The following is an 8,172-nucleotide window of genomic DNA, read 5'->3' on the forward strand; positions in this document are numbered from 1 at the left end:
GCATTTGGGTCTGCAGGGTTCAGGTGTTCAAGACCTGGGGGTGCAGGACTTGTGGGCTGGAGGATTTGAGGGTGCAGGGATTTGGGGTGAGGGATTTCAGGGTGCCAGTTATGGGGGGGAAGGATCTGGGGTACAGGTTTTGGGGGTGCAGGGTTAAGGGGTTTAGGATTTTGGGGTGCACAGTTTAGGGTGCACGTTCTGGGCATGTATGATTTGAGAGTGCAGGGCTTTGGGGTACAGGATTTGGGGTGCAGGGTTTTGGGGTCAGGATCTGGGGGTGCAGGGTGTTGGGGAGAAGGATTTGGGGGTGCAGCATTTTGAAGTGCAGGGTTTGGAGGAGGGAGGTTTTGGGGGTGAAAGATTTGGTGGTTCAGGTTTTGGGGGTGCAGTGTTAAGGGGGTGGAAGTTTAGGGGTGCAGGGTTTGGGGGTTCAGGATTTGGGGGTGCAGGGTATCGGAGGGAAGGATCTGGGGCTTCAGGATTTGGGGGTGTACCGTTTGGGGGTGCAGGGTTTAGAAGTCAGGTCTCAGAGTGCAGGGTTTGGGGTGCAGAGTGTGGGGTGCATAGGACTGGAGCACAGGATTTGGAGGTGTGGAGTTTTGGGGTGCAGGGGTTGGGGGTGAAGGATTTGAGTCTGCAGGGTGGTGGGGGAAGGATTTGGGGGTGAGAAATTTGGGGTGCAGGATTTGGGGGTGCAGAGTTTTGGGAGGCAAGGATCTGGGGCTGCAGGATTTGGGGGTTCAGTGTTTAGGGCAGCACAACCTCGGGGTGCAGGGGTTTGCAGTGAAAGGTTTGGTAGGCAGGATTTGGGTTGCAGGATTCTGGGGTGCTGGGTTTGGGGTACAGGATTTGGTGTTGCAGGGATGGGGTTGAAGGGCTTGGGTTTCCAGGCCTTTGAGGTGCAGGATTTGGAGGTGCAAGGTTTGGGAGGGAATTCTTTGGGGTGCAGGGTTTGGGGTTCCAGGAGGTGGGGGAAGGACCTTGGGGTGTAGGGTTTGGGGGGCAGGGTTTTGGGGGAAGGATTTAGGGGTGCAGGGTTTTGAAGTGCAGCGTTTCAGGGGAGCATGGTTTTGGGGGTGCACATGTGGGGTCCAGGTTTGGGGGGTGCAGAGTTTGTGAATGGAGGATTTTGGGGTGCAGGGTTTGGGACTGCCTAATTTGGGGGTGCAGTGTTTGGGTGTTCAGGACCTGGGGGTGCTGCGTTTGGGAATGCAGGCTTTGGGGGTGCAGGGCTCAGGATTTGGGAGGGCAGGATTAGGGGGTGTGAGATTTCAGGGTTTTGGGGTGCAGGGTTTGGGACTGCCTAATTTGGGGGTGCAGTGTTTGGGTGTTCAGGACCTGGGGGTGCTGCGTTTGGGAATGCAGGCTTTGGGGGTGCAGGGCTCAGGATTTGGGAGGGCAGGATTAGGGGGTGTGAGATTTCAGGGTTTAGGGGTGCAAAGTTTGGTAGGGCTGAATTTAGGGGTGCAGGATTTGGGGTGTAGGGTTTGGTGCTGTGAGATTTGGGGGTGCAGGGTTTGGGGGTGCAAGATTTGAGGGTGCAAGGTTTGGGTGTTCAAGATTTAGGGGAGCAGGATCTTGGGATGCAGGGTTTGGGGGTGCAGGGCTTTTGGGTGAGGGATTTAGGGTTCAGGCTTAGGGGTGCAGGGTTTGGGGGTGCAGGGTGTTGGGGAAGGATTTGGGGGTACAGGGTTTGGAGGTGCAGTCGTTCAGGGATCAGGGTTTGGGGGGCAGAATTTGGGGTGCAGGGTTTGGGATGGCAGGATTAGGGGGAGCAAGACTGTGGGGTGCAGGGGTTTGGGGTGAAGGGTTTGGTAGGGCACGATTTGGGGTGCAGGCTTTAGGAAGGAAGGAAGGAAAGAAGGATCTGGAGGTGCAGGATTTGGTGTGCAGGGTTTAGGGGTGCAGGATTTAAGGGTGCGGGGGTTTGGGTGAAGGGCTTGGTAGGGCAGGAATTTGGGGTGCAGGGTTTGGGGGTGCAGGGTTGTGAAGTGCAGAGATTTGCAGGTGCAAGATCTGGGATTGTAGGGTTTGGGGGTGTAGGATCCGGGGAGCAGGGTTTGGGGTGCAGAACCTTGTTGTTCAGGGTTTAGAGGCAGGATTTGGGGGTGCAGGGCTTTGGGGTGAGGAGTTGCGGGTGCAGGGTTCAGGACTTGGGGGTTGCAGGATTTGGGGGTGCAGGGTTGGGTAAGGAAGGATCTGAGGGCGCAGGGTTTGAAATTTCAGGACTTGGGGTGCAGGATTTGGGGGTACAGGATTAATGGGTGTAGGGTGTTTGGGGAAAGGATTTGGGGGTGCAGGGTTTTGAAGTGCAGGGTTTAAAGGGGCAGGATATGGGGTGAACGATTTGGGGGTGCACATTTTTGGGGTGTGCAAGATTTGAGAGTGCAGGGATTTGGGGTGAGCGATTTCAGGGTGCCAGGTTTGGGGGGGAAGGATCTGCGGGTGCAGGGTTTGTCAGTGCATTGATTGGGGGTCAGAATTTGGGGGTGCAGGGTTTGTGGGGTAGGATTTTGGGTGCAGGGTTTGGGGAGCAGGATCTGGGGGTGATGGAATTGGTTGAAAGGTTTCGTGGTGCCGGCTTTGGGGGAGCAGAGTTCAGGGGTGCAAGGTTTTGGGGGACAGGTTTGGACATAAAAGATTCGGGGGCGAATGGTTTGGGGGAACGATTTGGGGGTGCAGGATTTGGGGGTGCAGGATTTGGTATTACAGGTTTTGGGGAATCATGGCTTGGGAGGAAGGATTTAGGGGTGCAGGGTTTCAAGATGCAGGATTTGGGGTGCAGTATTTGGGGTTGCAGGTTTGGGGGTGCAAGTTGTGGGGCGGCAGGATATCGGGTATAGGGTTCTGGGCTGCAGGGTTTGGGGGTGCAGGATTTCAACGTGCAGGGTTCTGGGGTGCAGTATCTGGGGGTCCAGGGTTTGGCAGTGCATTGGCTTTGGGGGTTGAAGGATTTGGGGGTGCAGGGTTTAGGAATGCAGGATTTGGGGGTGCAGGATTTGGGGGTGCAGAGTTAGGGGGCAGGATTTTCAGTGCAGGGCTTCAGGGCACAGAACTTGGTGGTGCAGGATCTGGGGGTGCAGGTTTGCGGTGGGGAATTTGGGGGTGCAGGGTGATGAGGAAGGATCTGGGGGTGCAATATTTGGGCTTTAAGGGCTTAGGGGGGCAGGATCTGGCAGTGCAGAGTTTGGGGACAGGATCTGGGGGTGCAGCGATTGGGGTTACAGGTTTTGGGGGTGCAGGGTTAAGGGAATTGTTTGAGGTGCAGGGTTATGAGAGTGCAGGATTTCTGGGTGCAGAGTTTGGGGTGCTGGGTATGGGGCAGCAGGATCTGGGGGTGCAGGTTTTGGGGGTGCATTCATTTGGGGGGAGGATCTGGGGGTGCAGGGTTTAAGGGTTCAGGATTTGGAGGTGTAGGGTTTTGGGGTACAGGGTTCTGGGTGGAGGTTTTGGGGTGAAAGATTTGGGGGTGCAGTGTTAAGGGGTGGAGGCTTAGAGGTGCAAGATTTGGGGGTGCAGAGTTTTCGTGTGTCTGATTTGGGGGTGCAGGGTCTGGGGGTGCAAGATCCTGGAATTCAGGATCTGGGGGTTCAGGATTTGGGGGTGCAGGGTATGGGAGGGAAGGATCTGGGGCTTCAGGATTTGGGGGTGCACTGTTTGGGGGTGCAGGGTTTAGAAGTCAGGTCTAAGAGTGCAGCGTTTGGGGTGCAGGGGCTTGGGGGGAAATTTAAGGTTGCAGAGTGTGGGGTGCACAGGACTGGGGCACAGGATTTGGGGGTGCGAGGTTTCAGGGTTCAGGATTTGGAGGTGTGGAGTTTTGGGGTGCAGGGGATGGGGGTGAAGGATTTGAGGCTGCAGGGTGGTGGGGGGAGGATTTGGGGGTGAGAGATTTGGGGTGCAGGATGTGGGGGTGCAGAGTTTTGGGAGGCAGGGATCTGGGGCTGCAGGATTTGGGGGTTCAGTGTTTACGGCAGCACAACCTCGGGGTGCAGGGGTTTGCAGTGAAAGGTTTGGTAGGCAGGATTTGGGGTGCAGGATTCTGGGGTGCTGGGTTTGGGGCACAGGATTTGGTGTTGCAGGGATGGGGTTGAAGGGCTTGGGTTTCCAGGCCTTTGAGGTGCAGGATTTGGAGGTGCAAGGTTTGGGAGGGAATTCTTTGGGGTGCAGGGTTTGGGGTTCCAGGAGGTGGGGGAAGGACCTTGGGGTGTAGGGTTTGGGGGGCAGGGTTTTGGGGGAAGGATTTAGGGGTGCAGGGTTTTGAAGTGCAGCGTTTCAGGGGGGCATGGTTTTGGGGGTGCACATGTGGGGGTCCAGGTTTGGGGGGTGCAGAGTTTGTGAATGGAGGATTTTGGGGTGCTGGGTTTGGGACTGCCTAATTTGGGGGTGCAGTGTTTGGGTGTTCAGGACCTGGGGGTGCTGCGTTTGGGAATGCAGGCTTTGGGGGTGCAGGGCTCAGGATTTGGGAGGGCAGGATTAGGGGGTGTGAGATTTCAGGGTTTAGGGGTGCAAAGCTTGGTAGGGCTGAATTATAGGGGTGCAGGATTTGGGGGGCAGGGTTTGGTGCTGCAGGATTTCGGGGTGCAGGGTTTGGGGGCTTAAGGTTAGGGTGTTCAAGATTTAGGGGAGCAGGATCTTGGGGTGCAGGGTTTGGGGGTGCAGGGCTTTTGGGTGAGGGATTTAGGGTTCAGGCTTAGGGGTGCAGGGTTTGGGGGTGCAGGGTGTTGGGGAAGGATTTGGGGGTACAGGGTTTGGAGGTGCAGTGTTTCAGGGACCGGGGTTTGGGGGGCAGAATTTGGGGTGCAGGGTTTGGGATGGCAGGATTAGGGGGAGCAAGACTGTGGGGTGCAGGGGTTTGGGGTGAAGGGTTTGGTAGGGCACGATTTGGGGTGCAGGCTTTAGGAAGGAAGGAAGGAAAGAAGGATCTGGAGGTGCAGGATTTGGTGTGCAGGGTTTAGGGGTGCAGGATTTAAGGGTGCGGGGGTTTGGGTGAAGGGCTTGGTAGGGCAGGAATTTGGGGTGCAGGGTTTGGGGGTGCAGGGTGTTTTGGGAACGATCTGGGGGTACAGGGTTTGGGGTGCTGGGTTTGGGGGTTAAAGGATTTGCGGGGGCAGGGTTCAGGTGTTCAGGACCGGGGCGTGCAGGCTTTGCGGGTTCAAGGTTCCAGGTGCATTGTTTGGGGGGAGAGGACTTGGGGGTGCAGAGTTTTGGGGTGCAGGGCTTGTGAGAGAGGAATCGGGGGTGCAGGATTTGGGGGTTCAGGGTTTAGGGTAGCAGGATCTTGGGGTGCAGGATATGGGGGTGCAGTGTTTTGGGGGTCAGGATCTGGGGGTGCATGATTTGGGGGCTCAGGGTTTGGGGATGAAGGGTCTTGGGGTGCTGGGCTTTGGGCTGCAGTGTTGGGGGGCAGGTTTTGGGGTGCAGGGTTTGGGGGCAGGTTTTGCGTGTTCAGGAACTGGGGATGCAGGATTTTGCGTTGAAGGGCTCTGGGGTGCCGGGGTTGGCCTGCAGGGATTGGGGTGCAGTATTTTGGGGTGCAGGGGTTTGGGGTTCAGGACCTGGGGGTGCAGGGTCTTAGGGAACCGGATTTCAGGGGTGCAGGATTTAAGGGGTGCAGGGGCTTTGGGAGAGGGATTTGGGCTTCAGGGTCTGAGGGGTGCAGGGTTTGGTGGGGAAGGGTTTGGGGTGCCTGGTTTAGGGTTGCAGGATCTGGGGTGCAGGGTTTGGAGGTGCCGGGGTTTTGGGGGGCAGGATATAGGGGTGCAGGATTTGAGGGTGCAGGGTTGTGGAGTGCAGAGATTTGCAGGTGCAAGATCTGGGATTGTAGGGTTTTGGGGTGCAGGTTTTGGGGAGGAAGGATTTGGGGTGCAGGGTTTAAAGGTTCACGATCTGGAGGTGCAGCGTTTTGGGGTGCAGGGTTATGGGGCTACAGGTTTTGGGAGGGAAGGGTCTGGGGGTGCAGGGTGCAGGGATCACAGTATGGGGGTGCAGGATTCTGGGGTGCAGGATCTGGGGAGCAGGATATGGGGGATATCACCCCAAACGTGCCCCGCAGACACGGCACCCAAAATCCTGCACCCCAAAATACTCTTCTCAAACCCGCACCCCAGATCCTGACCCCAAGCCCTGCACCAAAACCCTGCCCCTCAATCCTTCACCCCAAATCCTCCACCCCCGATCCTGTCTTCCCAAATCCTGCACCCCCAAATTCGGCCCTACCAAACTCTGCACCCCTAAACCCTACAACTGAAACCTTGCACCCCCTAATCCTGCCCTCCCTACCTTCCTGAACCCCGAAACGTGCACCCCAAACCCTGCATTCCCAAATCCTTCCGTCCTATACCCTACACCCCTAAACCTGCCCCCAAACCCTGCACCCCAAAGAATTCCCTCCCAAACCTTGCACCTCCAAATCCTGCACCTCAAAGGCCTGGAAACCCAAGCCCTTCAACCCCATCCCTGCAACAGCAAATCCTGTACCCCAAACCCAGCACCCCAGAATCCTGCACCCCAAATCCTGCCTACCAAACCTTTCACTGCAAACCCCTGCACCCCAAGATTGTGCTGCCCTAAACACTGAACCCCCAAATCCTGCAGCCCCAGATCCTGACCCCAAGCCCTGTACCAAAACCCTGCCCCTCAATCCTGCACCCCCAAATCCTCCACCCCCGATCCTGTCTTCCCAAACCCTGCACCCCAAATCCTGCCCCCCCAGCTTGCACTCTGCACCCCCAAACCGTGCACTCCCAATCCCTGAACGCCCAAGTCCTGCACCCCCACGTCCTTAGCGCCCAAAATGTGCACCCCAGATCCTCCCCACCCAGTCCTGCACCCCTAATATTCCACCCTCTAATAATGCACCCCTAAGCCTCGCACCCTGAAAGCTGCACCCCCAGGTCCTGAGTCCCCAAACCCTGCACCCCCAAATCCCGCGCCTTTAAATCCTGTCCTCCTAAAACCCAGGACCCCCATAATTTGCCTCCCCAAACCCTGCTCCCCAAAACCCTGCACCCCCAAACCCAGCACCCCCAGGTCCTGAACACCCAAACCCTGCACCCCAAAACCCTGCACCCCCAAAGGCAGCACCCCCAGGTCCTGAACACGCAAACTCTGCACCCCAAACCCTGCCATCCCAAACCCTGCACCCATAATTCTGCCTCCCAGACCCTGATCCCTGAAACACTCCACCTCCAAACCCTGCACCCCCAAATCGTTCCCCAACACCCTGCACCCCCTAACCCTGAACCCCAAATACCAAAACCCTGCACCCCAAAATCCTGCAAGGTTTGGTAACCTTGCACCCTCAAATATTGCACTCCCCAAACCTGCATCCCGAAAGCATTCCTGCCCAAATTCTGTACCCTAAGATCCTGCACCCTAAAACCCTGCACCCCCAAAATCCTTCTCCCCAACCCTGCACCCCCAAAAACTCCGCCCCCACAACCTGAACCCCCAAACCCTGTACTAAAACCTGCAACCACAGACCTGGCACGCCCAAACTCTGCACCCCAAATCCTCCCTCCCCAAAACCTGCACCCCAAAACCGTACAAGCCCAGATCTTGCACCCCTAAATCTCTGCACTCCACAACCCTGCACCCTCAAATCCTGCACCCCTATATCCTGCCCCCAAACCCCTGCACCTCCAAACCCTTGACCCCCAAATCCTGCAACCCTAAGCCAGGCACCCCCAAACCCTTCCCCACCAAACCCTGCACCCCCAATTCCTCCATCCCCACGTCATGAACCCCCAAACCCTGCTCCCCAAAACTCTGCACCCCCAAACCCTGAATTCCCAGGCCCTGCACCCCAAACTTAGCTGTCAAAACTGTGCACCCAAAATTCTGCCCCCACCGAACCCTAACCCTGGCTCCCCAAACACTGCCCCCCAAACCCTGCTTCCCGTTATCCTCCAACCCCACAGCCCAAATCCCCAGAACCAGCAACCCCAAAACCCTGTACCCCCATCCCTGCACCCCAAATCATTTTCCTTCAAATCCTACCTGCAAAACTTGTACACCCCAAGATCCTGCACCCCCAAACCCTGTGCCCCAAACACTGCACCCCCAAACCCTGCCCTTCTAGATCCTGCACCCCAATACCCTGCCCCCCCAGGTTCTGAACCCCCAAAACCTGCTCCCCAAACCCTACCCCCCTAAACTGTCCACCCCCAAACT

Source organism: Patagioenas fasciata, unplaced genomic scaffold, assembly GCF_037038585.1.
Source record: "Patagioenas fasciata isolate bPatFas1 unplaced genomic scaffold, bPatFas1.hap1 Unplaced_91, whole genome shotgun sequence".
Taxonomy (NCBI): Eukaryota; Metazoa; Chordata; class Aves; order Columbiformes; family Columbidae; genus Patagioenas; species Patagioenas fasciata.